Source organism: Excalfactoria chinensis, chromosome 2, assembly GCF_039878825.1.
Source record: "Excalfactoria chinensis isolate bCotChi1 chromosome 2, bCotChi1.hap2, whole genome shotgun sequence".
Classification (NCBI taxonomy): domain Eukaryota; kingdom Metazoa; phylum Chordata; class Aves; order Galliformes; family Phasianidae; genus Excalfactoria; species Excalfactoria chinensis.
The window spans coordinates 11717025-11729512 of NC_092826.1; positions in this window are offsets into that span (position 1 = coordinate 11717025).

The following is a 12488-nucleotide window of genomic DNA, read 5'->3' on the forward strand; positions in this document are numbered from 1 at the left end:
TTAACAACCCAAAGTGGTCTTCCAAAGCATTTGCTATGTGGCTAAATTCAAGAGAGTAAATGAAGGTCTTGGTCAGCCTCATATCAGAAAGGACAGATTCAGTGCTTTTTTTCAGACTCTGGAAGAAGTTGTACAGGTGCAGTAGATGGTGTGAATATGTATCTACCTTTTTTGGGATCTGGGCTGGAACTTGTGATGGTCACCATGCGGTAATGGCAGTTACCAGCTGATCTGAGGTACTTGGATGTCTTTATGAGGGACAGAACAGAGCAAAATAGTTTATGTGTTTTATGATGGGCAAAAAATGAAAGCCATGTTTCTGGGAATATGTTTCTTGTTAAAAATATTTGCAATTCAAATCCTCAGAGCTAAGTAAATGATTGTGTTCATGGCATGAGAGAAGAGCTCGTAGAACTGATCCAGAGAATAAGTTTTTGTCCTAGTTTAGCAGCAAACACCCTGTTATAAACAGCACTGGGGCAGAATTACTGCCTTTGTGAAGATGGATGCATTTACAAAGAAACCCAGGACAATGATGTGTTGTCAATAAGTAGCTCTTGCTTAAGCCTGTGTAAAGAAGAATCTGTTTTATATAGCACATATTGAGAGATTCTATGAGTCTTAGAAAGCTATTTTTAAATGGTTGCAAGGGATAAACAAAAGGAAATGTGCCATACCAAGAATAACTATATTTATTCTAAGTACAAGTCCACAACACCAATAAGGCGAAGTTCTTTTCATTTCCCCACAACTGGAAAGGAATTTCAGATTCAGCATTTCACCCTGTATTATGTAGACTTTGTGGCCTCTTAGTTACACTGCACAGCAGGACTAAGAGTACAATGCGTGGGCAGAACCAGAAGATCATCCAAAAGAAAATAACATTAAGGAACATTTTTTTTCGTGTGTCAGACACCTCTGGACAATAGCTTTTCTAAAATTTGTAGTTCATGATACCAGGGAGAATTCTATTTTCAGAGTGAGGCTGCTAAGGGTCCCCTTGCATTCCCCGGATTTGAATATTATTGTGAAGCTACAGTTAGTTTCCAGGCACAGAAAAGTATATCTATAATTGTTATTGTTTCTGTTACTACTGTTCTTGGTATTATTTCTGTGCTCTATTTCCTCAATGCCAACATCATGTTTTAGCTAATTATACAACAGTAATTAATAATTAGATGGGATTAATAATTAGATGAATGGAAGAGCTCACATGATTTATTATTTAGGGATTCTAATCTACGTCTGGATTCTGTATCAGATATTTTAGACATGAGTATATCTTTAACATTGAGGGGAGTTCATCAGGCAGGTATCTCTGAAAGAAAACAGTCTGAAAAGTGCTTAGAACTAGTACTGAATGATCAAAAACATTCATCTGTGAAAGACCTGTGTTCTAATAGGAGCAAAACCACTCTTCTGCTCCCATATCACAGTGTGGATTTTAACTATCCTTTACATATCCCTCAAGGTTGTGCAGTGGGTAGATCAGTTCACAGGGCTTTGTTGAAGAAGTACACAGAAGTGGAAGAGCTCAAAATAACTTGAACGTGTAGTAATGACAACGGTAGCCTCTAGGGATATGTTAAGCACTGGGAGCGCTTACCACAGAAAATTTGCATGAATGTTTGCTTTTCTTGTATTGGCCAGGACTTATGGTTGTTATTCTGAGTATTTATTAGAACAATATTACATGCTGACTGCTTGTATTCTTTGAATTAATTCCCATTCAATGCAGTGGCATGCAGCTATGAGTCTTTTCAACAGTTACATATAATAACTTCACTTACTGGTGGAATGAGTATGGGATGCTGGTTTTCAATGAGAAACTGTGTAGCTGTAAGACCTTCATATACCCACAGCATGATTCCCAGGAGGGAAGGCAGAATAAGCTACTTGTTCAGAGTAGACTCTACTCATGCAATGCAGAGGATGAGCTGGAAATCAGAGTAGTGGTTTAGCCAGACTGCCCACACACAAGTAAGCAGAGCTCAGTGTGAGCTGCAAATGGGGAAAAGGAGGAAGTAAAAAATTGTTATACTTTGGAGAGAAGATGTGAAAAAACAGATTGGACTCTACTGCACTGAAGACCTCTGAATCTCCAGTTTTCATCAGCAGATACATCATCTCCATGGGCCCAAATCAAAGTCCAAAGAACCTGCATGTCCTGTAGCTGCAGTTCCTACATTGTTTCCCTCATAGGTAATTATTTCTGGGGAGTCTGGAGATGGCAGGTTTGGCAGGTTCTGAAAGTGATTGTCATGACTATTTCTTCCCTTTGATGAACAGATATCCAGGACCTGATGTTGGTTTGAGGGTAGTTCTTTCACTTGAAAACATTTGTTTAGATGACTACAATAGACTCCCAGACCTGCCAGGCCTGCTTTTGACCATCTAACTTTATACTTCTGTTGAAATGCCCCAGCTAGCTACCTAATTCAAGCTTAAAGTCAAGGGACAGGGGCAGTAATAGGTTTCAGTGACCCATATAGCATGATTTTCCATCTGAAGGTGCTTCTTTCTTTTATCTATGGAAGGACAGCAGGCAAAAGAACAGCATTTATGTACCTAATATTCATTATGCGACTACACAAACAAGCATATGAGTGGCCTCAAAATACCCTCATTGGGTTACTTGTGTTGTGTCTTACACAGTCTATCTACGTGTCAGACAAATTACTACCCACGCCATTGATTAGTACTAATAAGTTTTCCTTTTCTCAGAAAGCTTGGCTTATATGTTTGAAGTTTGTCATCTGCTTTGCATTTTAAAACTGTTCTTCCAGAAAAAAACACCACTGACAAAAAGACAAATACAAAAACTTTCTCTATAATCTTGCACTTCCAGAAAAGTTCAGTGAGGACATTGTTGAGAACTCTTTTCTTCTGGTGGAAATATACCCTTTTTTGGTTAGACAAGAATAACTAGAAAAAGCAGCATTTGCTCAGATGCCAAAGTTTGCTTGAGGTGTACTGGCAGTACTGGAAAGAGTTGCAAAGCTTTATTGTCCTAACAAGTCACCTAAGACAATGAGCTAACAAAACTACGTAAGTGCAGAGCTTCCCAGAGCTCACTCTACTGCACGGTGCCAAAGAGACAACAACTTGGCTGACCAGCAAAGTATCATCTTTGTGCTGTAAATCAGTGTGCAAAACAGACACATGTTCTTATGTGTCCAGAGTTGCTGCTTAGAGTTTGTATTTCTTTCAAGGTACCATGTAGAAATTGGGTTGTATGTATCTACTTCGCTGAAGTTTGATGTAAAATACCTCTTTAGGCTATGCACTACATTGAAGAGAATCACCCTGCAGTGTATTGGTTGCATTGGCAAGTTGGCAAGTCTCTGTCCAGTCTCATGCTAAATACTTAGGGAAAAATTTCTTACTGGTCTGGAAAGGCTATTTAACAGTTTAATACATTGTTTTTTGTTTTGTTTTGTTTTGTTTGTTTGTTTTTTTTCCCGAGATTCAGCCTAAATTATTATTGGTTCAAGGTTTACTCTGCTGTGCCTTGTTATAACAATTGAATGGCCTTAAGCCCTTAAGCAACTTTTTTTTTTCTCATGTAAGCTTCAGCCTTGGTAATGTTTCACATCATTATTAATAAGAAAACTATGTATATATAATTTATGGGGCACATACACAGCAGATTACACTACACAAAGGCCTGCTGGTTTCAGAGTGGAGCTACAGGCCTTTGTTTCCAGATTATGACTTAATTAGCTTTGGATCAGGCCCATAGGGAGGTACAGTTAAAATCATTATTTAAATAACTGGAATTAATGTTTAATTCTTTTGAATCCCAACAGTTTTTAGAAAGTAACTCACTACTACTCTTGGCTGTCTTTTTCCTTGCTCACTGCTTTCTCTCCACTTGGAGATGATCTGATTTTCTGATGATCTCTTTTAAAAATGGCTAAGTGTGATTAATCAGTGTTGTTGGTCTAGTTTTCTGGAGAACATGTTGCATTTCAGTTTTGCGGAGGTCTTTCCTGCATTGCTGGCTAAATGCATTCCAGATTTAGCTTTCTGTCTCTTTTGTAGGATTTGTTACACTTCACAGACCAGGTCAGTAAATTTATGGAGCTCCACTGAGGTTCCATCATGAAGGTTTACACCAGATGAGGACTAGGCATCTATTTTCTTCCTACTGGACAGATAATGTGCATGGTCTGTTTAGAAATGAAGTCTCCTTTCTTTTTGCTCCATTAGCATTAAAGAAAATATCTCTACCTGTTAATAATACTGTAGTCATTTAAGATGGAGAGGAAATGGACCCTCCTCCCCACCATGTACAAGGTGCTGTATAAAAGGGCAAGTAAACAGGGGTTATATCGAATAACTTAAATTCTACAGCAGTGAACAGATAAACAAATGGATGGAAAAGAGTTAAAACCAGAGACAGAGCTGATCATCCTGACTGGCAGTGCCCTCACATCAAGATTTTTTTGTGGAAAGTCACCATTGTTCCCTTTGTGTAGAAAAACTTACACATCCCTCCTGAATTAACATCTGTAGCTCTTCTGGGTGAGTGAAAGACTCAGACTCCTGACCCAAGGTATATGGGATAACCATGTAGTCATCATTGTTTGAACAAGCAAGACAAGAGTTTCATGGCACAGTTTTTTCAAAGAATTGGGGCCATGTCTAGCAAAACAACTAGCAGCGTTGGCATAATACAGCTAATGTTTAATTCACACCATGTGCTGCCAGCCAGAGACATGCAGAGAAGTAGCACTGTAAAACATTATTCTAAACTCTCTGAACAAAATTGTACTCTAATGTTTTTGGGAAAGTGACTTTTCCTGCTGTACAAACATGATACATCACCTGGCTTGAAATGAGTGTCAGTATCACAAGATTTGGATGAGCATCATATAATATTCCCCTATGAGCATCTGAACTGAGGCTTGAAATTATCATACATGCAGTGAGATAAATTTAAGGTTGGTGTAAGCCCATTAACTTGTAGGAAGGACGACTGCTAAACAGCAAGTCAGTGAACGGGATGCATTTTGTGAAAGGTGTTAAACTCAGTGTTTATGGAGGATGTCTCTGCTTACTTCAGCTATCTCATGTGAGACACTCATGGGATGCAGAAGTCTTTTATGAGTTGTAGCCCTTCTTCCCCTGGCCTGCTGTTCTGCGTGCTTACAATTCTGTGGATGGGACACGTTTAGGGAGTGGGGAAAATGTGCTGCCTTTGAGAAGGACTGACATAGCATATCACACTGTTTTACTGAAGGTTTTTGTGTTGCCTTTACTCTAAAGACCTTTTTTGTTAACTACTTATTTATTTGTTCTAATATTAGTCACATTTAAGAAAGATTTGAAAGCCAGAGTCTCTTGACTGGTGTGGTAGTACTCACAGGAGGCTCAGCAAAACATACTGGATAGAGGGTACAGAGGAGCTGTGTTCTAAGCATCTAATCAGTCATGTAACCGATGTTGAACACTGGTTATTTTTAGGGAGATATATTTCATCTTTAATGAAGTTTTGCTGACCAGTGCCCAGTGTTTTTAAGGATACAACATTACACTGTCTCTCTCTGAAGTGGAGTCCCTAGAATTCTGTGTCAGTACTTCATTCTCCTTGCAGCTTGGTTTGGAGTCAGGAATCTCATTTGCTCTGATTTTGAAGAGAAGATTAGATAATGGGTAACTGGTCTGAGGAAGTCCAAAAAGCTGGGGTATTTAATTGAAAATCTCCAATGCTTACTGTGAGAAAAGACTGCAGGGACTGCGTGGTTTCAGCCACAGAAAGTGACTTTTGCATTCAAATCTTCATGTGGCAAACCTTTCAAATAACTGATAGCCATGCAATTGACACTTCTAAAGAGGGCAGACAGAGTAGATCAGAAGAGGTAAAGGGATGTATTACCTCATCAGGAGTTCAAAGCACACTTCTTCTGGAAACAAATGCAGTTAACACTGTATTTAATTTAATAACCTCCACAAAAAAGTAACTAGCCATTTCAGTCTCACTATCATTTATGAAAGCCATCAGGGAGGAAATTACAGATTTGTAAAGTCAGATGCAAGAATGAATCAAGTACATATTCATACAATGGCTTGCTGATTATTGGAGCTTCCATTTCTGAAACAGCAAAGAATATCTGTGACTTTGTAAGTCACATGGAAAGGCATGAGATGTAGAAGAACACTTACAGAAATAGACTGTTTAAGTGGGAAAAATCTTCTTCCTTGTCCATGTCTCAGTACAACTCTGACTGCAACAACACCAACCACTGCTGATAGTGAAATTCTGTGTATTGTATGTATGGTTTGTGATGTATATGCAATGTGATGAGGAAAGCAGGAGCTCTCAAGAGCACAGATTTCACCAGTGCAGCTACTGAACTGGATTGTCTGGTTCTCCTGCAAACAGGTTGTTCATCCCCAGTAAACTTCCAAGGATGGATTTGCAGACAATTGGTGTGTTCATTCAGTCTGTTTCTATGGTGTGCTCTGTGAAGAGTTACAGAGTGATATAATCATTCATTTCCAAGTTATGCTCAGATCATGAATGGAACATAGATGGGAAATGCAGTATTTTCACCACTTGGCTACATGTATGCTAATAAAAACAGTGGATCAGTTACATTCTCTAACTCTGGTACCCGTTGGCACAGCCAACATATTGCCAAAGTCTTTTCCCTCAAAACACCAATTTCCATCTCTCTTTTTTCTCCCAGACACCGAGTTATCCACTTTCTTTCTCTTTTCACTCCTTCCAACATCTAGAAAATGTCTCACCTTACCCCAGCAGCCTCATGCTTCATCCTGTCCATTGTCATGGCCCTACAGCTGTTTCTATGAGCAGAAGCACTGCCCACAGTAAGAGGAGCTAGCAGAGAGTGATCATGCCTTATTCCCTTTGGAAGGGAACTCCTTTTCCCAACTTTACTGTTCTATTGCTCCCAAAACACCTTCTTTTGTCACCAGTGGCAGAGTTGAAGTGGTGGCACTGACCAGATGGTGCCTGTTCTGAATGTGGGAAGGGAAATTTGTGATAGCTTGTGCTAAAGAACATGTGGTTGACAATGGGCTAAATGTGGGAGGACAGAAAAGTGGTCAGCAAACTTAGGGTGCATTTACATATAATCCCAGGAATGCAGTATTTTGCATTCTTTATGTGGTTACCCTGGTACAGTGGTTTGATTAAGTCACATTTGAGAAATCTGATTAGGGAAGAGCATAGGCAAGGGGTTAATCCACCACATCAGATTCTTCTGATGCTACCACTAATCACACTACTGCTTATGGTGAGCAGAATCTTCTTGTTTCCCATGGATTAGTATCTCTCAGCTCTGTGGTGTGTGTATGGATAGTTCTTGTGGGAATGATGATGGCAGACTTGTTCATTAGATTTTCTCAATTTCTCTGATCAGAAAGGATGATGCAATGTACTCAACTACTCTAATGTTGATTCAGCACCACTTCTTCACTTCCTCGATATGCTCACAGAAACTCATAGCAGTTTTGCCTTGCTGGGACAAAAGTACCTCACTTGTATTATAATCAAGCAGTTGAACCATTGAGGTGTACTGATCTGCCTAAGTTCCATTTTGATGTGCTTATCCACAAGGAAAATTCCAAGACAAATTACTAAATCTTATAGTTGGGGAATGGTGTATCTGAGTGACTTGTGTAGACTTGTGTAGACTTCCCTCTCAACCCTCTTTCCAGTTTGCTTTCATCTGCACCAAATGCATTTATGCAGCTACTGACACACCAGCTTTGCTCTCTGAAGGATTCTTGCAAACAACCTCTCCCCGAATGGTTTCTCTATAAACACAGTTCTGTACTTCACAAATAAACATAACTGTAGATAAAGACTTACAGCTAAAAACTGCTTTTCTTTTCTCTACTCTGTCTGTAGTATAGCACATGGTATAGCTTGATTCAGCTGAAAATATAAGGGAGTTATATCTGTGTAGTAATTTTTAGTTTTACTATATTGCACTTCTAAATAAGCCATGGAAAAATTGCTTAGTATCTATTTTTGTGTGTGCTGGACGCAGTGCTACTTAGTAGTAGAAACTAGTTACACATATTAATTTAGAGGATAGAAAAATATATATTCTATATTTCTGTACATGTACAGGGAAGTAAAATGGAAGAGTAAACTCCAGAAACCTTAAATCGTAGAGTACATGATACCATATGGAACTGATTGATGGTATATTACACAGTAAAAAGCAAAAAGGCCCACATGTAATGTTTTTGGACAAATTATTCATCCATAAAATGATTGTTTCAAGTTTGTGTTTGAAGCAAAGCAGCTTATAATAGGGATTTATTCCGACTTTTGCTCCTACCATTGATTTGTAGCTAGGGGATCTCCTTTAGAAAAGGATTCTTTTTCCAGCTGGAAAACCACAGCTACATTATTGCTGTGAGTTCCCTAGTAAAGAAGAAAGTTAAAGCACCACATTAATGCACTCATAACTGCTTCTCCAACTCTGGCGTATCTGTTCTGTGGAGCGCTTTGATTTCTGAGCATTAATACAAACCATCTTAAACCTCAGTATGTGTTCTAAACACAGATGTACATGCATAATGTTTGTTTATATTTGTTGTTTTAAAAATCTATATTTGATATATTTAACTTAACTAGCAACAGAAAAACTTCAGCCTCTCTGGAATAATCCCTTAAATCAGAAATTTAGAGCCAGGAGTGTATAATTTGCCCAGGGCTGGACACAGTCTGGTGGTGAGGGGGAGGTGCAAGGAGCATGAATACATCCCCATTGAGGGGAAGTGAAAGATGAAGACCAGAGGCCATTGGGTTTCCTCTAACGTTGCCTCATGGTAATGCTTGGGGCCACCATTTATTAGAGCTCTTGGAGATGATCACTTTTGCAAGGAAAAGAAGGAAGTAGGCAACCAAAAGCCTGAAAAGCAGCATGAAGAAAGGGAAGGGAGGAGTGAACAAAGTATTTACTTTCCTAATTAGATTCATGTCCTTATTCATTTCTCAGATATATCAAACATGCAAGGACTATGACTACCATGTAACCAATAGTGTTAGCTCTCTTAGTATATCACTTTTGCTGATATGCAAGCATTCTATATCCAGTTAATGTAACCGTCTAAAAGACAAAAGTGATCAAAAATGCAGAGTGCTTCTGCTGGCTAAGCACCTGTTTCTGAGAGAAATATTCAGTAAGCATTTATAATCTAAGGCATCCCAATTGTCTCTTCCTTTTGGCCTTTTTAACTTGTTCTGCCAAAAGTTCAAGTGTGACAAGGAATACTATCATCTGTGATCTTTGCTGTATGCCATGGCAAAGCAGTTATGATGGTGACAGATGGAAAACCTGTGTGATTCTTATCTTTTGGTACCTATAGCTTTTAACACTGAGTCAAGTCATTTTGACACTTAGGTAAGAAATGTAAATCCCGATTTCAAAGTGTAGCCACCAAAGATCTTGCTATATTTGCAGGTGAGTAATTTTCTATTCTGAGATTTAAAATGAATGAGTAAAGGAAAAATAAGTTTTTGAAACATATCATTCAACAACTTCTGTTGTAACTCATCCTGTTTTCTCCAAAGCTGGCTCACAACTGCTGCTCACACAGGACTCCAGATAAGAACTACAAGAAGAGTGAAATGCTGTTCCACAAAAACTTGGCCAGATGACAAACATAACATGTTTAGTGCCCTAGAATTCCTTCTCAGACTGAGCCTTTGCCACCACAGCCTACAGACATTTTTCTCGGCACGTTATTTGATAGGGAAATCATTGCAATATTTCCTGTAACACATGTCAATCTGCTGTCAAAAGAAACCCAGACAATTAACAAAAAGCTCCTACAAAGGCTGGAGCTGACTGGGTAGTGTTTGGGCATACCAAAGTTACTTATTTTGGGCTGGGAAATAACTTACCATTAGGCCTGGCTATATGCAAGCTTCCTCAGTGCCTGTATTGTATGAGTATTTCTGCTTGCATATATTCACACTGCAGGGTGGGTTGTCAGCTATCTTGACTGTTCAGATTTTTGATGCACGAGTGGCTTGTCAAGTAATGATTTTTGTGCAGCTCAGAGAAACTGGGGGATCTTTCAAGATTCATTAAAAATATTGTTTGTTTCAACATCTGGACTTTGCAAATCATGAGCAAGATTTGCTGTAGTTTGAATTAATAAATCAAAATGGTTATAATTCCTAAGCCAGGAAATTGCTTTCTGCACAAAGGCAGGTGGGGCAGAAATCTCTCCAGTCATACCAGGATTCTGAATGGGAAGAGGCTGTGTAACCTGTACAAGATCTCTGTGCAACTAGAGAACTCTTGGGTCTCTATGGCTCATGGATGGGATAAAAGCAGAGCACAGCCTTGCAGCTTGCAGAATGTAGATGGGAAGGAACAGTTGATATTTCAGCATTAAAACCAACCCTAGATTCCAGCAAAGGGGAAATTGGTGCCTTTCATAAGTAACACTGAGCTTCCAGCACCTTAAGTATGACATGTGTTAAAAAACAACACTTCAGCCACCTTAAATAGCAGATCAGCCTCCAAACTGTAACCCCTCAGCTCCCAAGAGGCACCACTGAACTGACTTGCTCTTTTGAGCTAGTCTTTTTTTTTTTTTTTTTTTTTTTTTTACTTCTGGTTGGAAAATTTATCTATTTTTTCCTTTTAGCTGCAGAAAATTTAAGCTTCTCACATACCCAAAAGAGGAAAAATACAAGCTGTAACCACTTTGCTGAAGGAATGGTACTTATTTGATTGTGAAATACCTGAAATTTGACATGGAAGATATCTATATTTAACAAAAAAGTTCATAGGACTAATCTTCTTGTTGAAAAAAATTGTGACCTAACTGTTGAACAGCCATTCTCCTCGTTTCTGTCTACCCTGCTTCAGCACAAGAACAGTGCTTCCCAGTGTACGTGTTACTTTGCTTCTTAATAGATTAACCATTTGATCCCTCGGGAGCAATGATCACACATTTAACCATTCTGCTGTAAAATATTGCAGCAAAAAACCTGCGTCTAAGAAATAGTTACAGCACAGGACTGTTTTAGATATTGCTGTCATCTGAGTATCTTCTGGAAGTGAAAACGTTTATCTAATTGTGTATTAAACACAGCCCATCTTTCAGTCCTCCGTAAATGTTATGGAAAGAACATTCTGAATTCAAAAGAACATTTGTGTCATAATTCTAAAAATCAAGGTCTCTGTGGAGCAGATAGTACCCAGCAGTCATGTCTTGTGTTTAACACAGCACGAGGCTTCTGGGTGATGTTTATGGTGACGTCTGTGGACAGGCTAAAGGGGTCTCTCTTTCTGGGAAGTAACAGCACCATGGGGCTTTGTAGGGTAATTTTTGGTCACTCTGATAGTCTCAATTAGGAGGAAGAATTTCTTGTGCCAAGGACTCCGTGGCACAAGAAAAGAGCCTGCAGGAGCCAAAAATGCCAGTGAAACCAATCTGTTCTTTTCTTGTGACACTGCAGAATTTTGTTTTGCTGATTCTCATTACGTGCTTAAAACCACAGAATTCTTTGCATACTGCTAGCTGACAAGTCCATATTTAACACACACAATGAGGTTAAGGTTTGTTTCTTTAGTTGTTTGGCTCTACTACACCAACATGAGTACCCAAGTAGGAATCTCATCAAAGAAGGATATGGCAAAATATATTCCCAGTTGTTCTATTTGGGACACTTAGATGCCGAGTCTGTGAATTTGAAAGCCTTATATTACATGCTTCTTTTGAAAAGCTTGGCCCATGCAATTCTATAATGTCAACTCATGCATTTGTATGACTGTTTTAAGGGATCTGCTGTTTTATTGTACTTTCTTTTTCCATCCACAGTGTTCATTTAAAAACACTACAATGAATGACTAACTCAAGAGTGTTTCAAATGAATGAATAAAAGGCTGAATCAGCAGGCATTAAAGAGTCACTGGAATTAATTTGTTCAGCAATATTTATTCTGCTGCATATGAAAGAGTGTAGGAGTGACTGAAGTCCTTATTGGTTTCTGGTTGTGCTCCCACTGCTATGTCAAGTATTCATTGCTTCAAACACAAAACTCAGCTAAGAATCCTATATTTTTGTATGTAAAGATTTGTTCTAGCTTTCCATGCACTCTCATCCAATTAGTAATTTATTATTATTCCACGTAAAGTGGAAAAAGTTCATGAACTGAGTATAACTGTAGTATGTGGAAACTGCCTTGTAAGGGCTCAAAATTCCTTAAGCGGCACAAGTAACCAGAACCTGATTTTTCTCATTTTATGTTCTGCCATTGATCTATACAAGTACTGGTGCCAACTGGGTCCCTAGGACTTCATCTTTTTATGCTGGTCTAGGACATTTGATGTCCTAAACCTGCTGTGGTAAAACCTTCTAAAATTGAGTTCTGGATGCATGACTGGTACAACAGTGACTAGTGGGTAGATACAGAAGCACTTCAGGGTGAGAGGCATGCCAAGATGCTCACTGCTATGAAGACAGAAATGTTTTCAGTGTTG